Consider the following 1838-nt stretch of genomic DNA (forward strand, 5'->3'; position numbering starts at 1 on the left):
TTTTTTTTAAAATATAGTCCTTGTTCTTACTTGTGTTTTGATATTTTCTGATATTTATGACCTAGAAAGTGCAAAGAAAGAGATTTAAGGCCTTTTTGACATCATTGCCAGCATTACTCAGGAACAGTGTAGTGTGTGACCTTATGGTTATTAAGTATGTAAACCCCCTGCTTACGTAAGTCTGTGTCATGATATCAGAATAGCAAACGATGCATACCTTTAAAAGAATGGAAGAAAGGGAGGACTTGGAAGGGAGTTTGACTAAATTAGGAGAGGGAACAGCGATGTCAGGAGTGTGTTTTTATGTGTGTTTAGTGGAAACAGCAAAGTCAGGGTAAAGGCCAAAAAGATTGAACATTTTTCCATTTTAATTGAGAAAGAAAAGACACTGGTCACAACATTGACAAAGGGCGAGGGAGGCGCCGGCTCAGAGAGTGAACTGGACAAACGTGACCGCTTCAAACAAGCTGGTGGTGGAACAGGTGGATGGAATTGTGTGGTAACTTCACCTGGAGATGATTTAGTGGGCCAGAGGGTAAAAGTGACAGAGCTTTATGAGGAGGCTCCTGTTGTAAACCAGACACAGGTCCTCTCAGACTGAAAACAGGTCAAGCTCGGGTATGAATGAAAGTCAAAGCTTCAAGAGCTCAGACCAGCGTTCTAAACAGTCAGGCTTGTACAGGGAGGAAATGCCACCAGCGCTCCTGTTTCCTGACAGGCTGTAATCCTGTGTGATGGAATTACAGAAGTGAAGTGAAGCGACAGCACGCCGATCAAATAACTCTCATATAGTTCGTTAAGGTAGGGAGATATTTCTAGATTAATGTTAGATGTCTTGACATTTAATATTTCCTAAAAATAAATGACAACTTCACAGTTGGTGAAGGTGTGTGTTTGTGTGTGTGTGTGTGTGTCTGTGTGTGTCTGTGTGTGTGTGTGTGTGTGTGGTTAGAAACATAAACATCAATTATTTCTTTTCAAACTTATTTTTTGTCTCTTTTGCTAAATTTTTAATATTCTGTATGATTTCATCTGTTGGAAATCAAGCAGTTCAGTGACTCCTCCAGGGATCTGACAGCATGTATCATCCATCCATCCATCCATCCAGCCATCCATCCATCCATCCATCCATTCTTGACCACTTATTCCATTTTTCCTGCTCTCGGGGTTTGCTGAAGCTTATCCCAGCTGACTATGGGCAAGAGGCGTTGGACACTCTGAGCGCCACGTCAGTGCACTGCGGAGTGCTAACATCAGAAAATACAGAATGTTGTTATTAGGGTTGTCAGTTTAACGCGTTAGAGTAATTAATTACCTTGCAAATTAACGCGCTATAAAGAATTAACGCAATTAATCGTGAGTGGCAAGTCAATGCGCAAGCTTTTAAATTTGGCCCATTGAGGGACCCGTAGGCTTCAGTGACGTCACTTCCTACCTGCGCCACTAGTCAAAAGCAGAGTGACTAACAGAGATGGACGCGACACAGGAGAGCGAGGCAAGCCCACTGGGACCTTTGGGAGGAAAGTTTATTTATAAAAAGAACAAAGACAGGACTATTAACATAAACGCAGTGATTTGTACCTTTTCACATCACCGAAGCAGCTCCAGCCTAAAGTATCATTTAAGTGCACACAGAGTTGTCTGTTGTCCGTTCCTATAACGTTATCTTACCCTTTTAAAGGAAATGCATCTTGTTACTGGTGCTGCCTTCTTTAGAGACATGTTGTACTATTCATTTTGAATTGCTGCATTGGGTCAGCTTTAGTATTCATTTTGATTGAGAGTCTGCTTATGTGCCTATTTGAGACTCAGCTTTATTTTATTTCTGAATTTTATTT

The sequence above is a fragment of the Antennarius striatus genome, chromosome 9 (genome assembly GCF_040054535.1).
Source record: "Antennarius striatus isolate MH-2024 chromosome 9, ASM4005453v1, whole genome shotgun sequence".
Classification (NCBI taxonomy): domain Eukaryota; kingdom Metazoa; phylum Chordata; class Actinopteri; order Lophiiformes; family Antennariidae; genus Antennarius; species Antennarius striatus.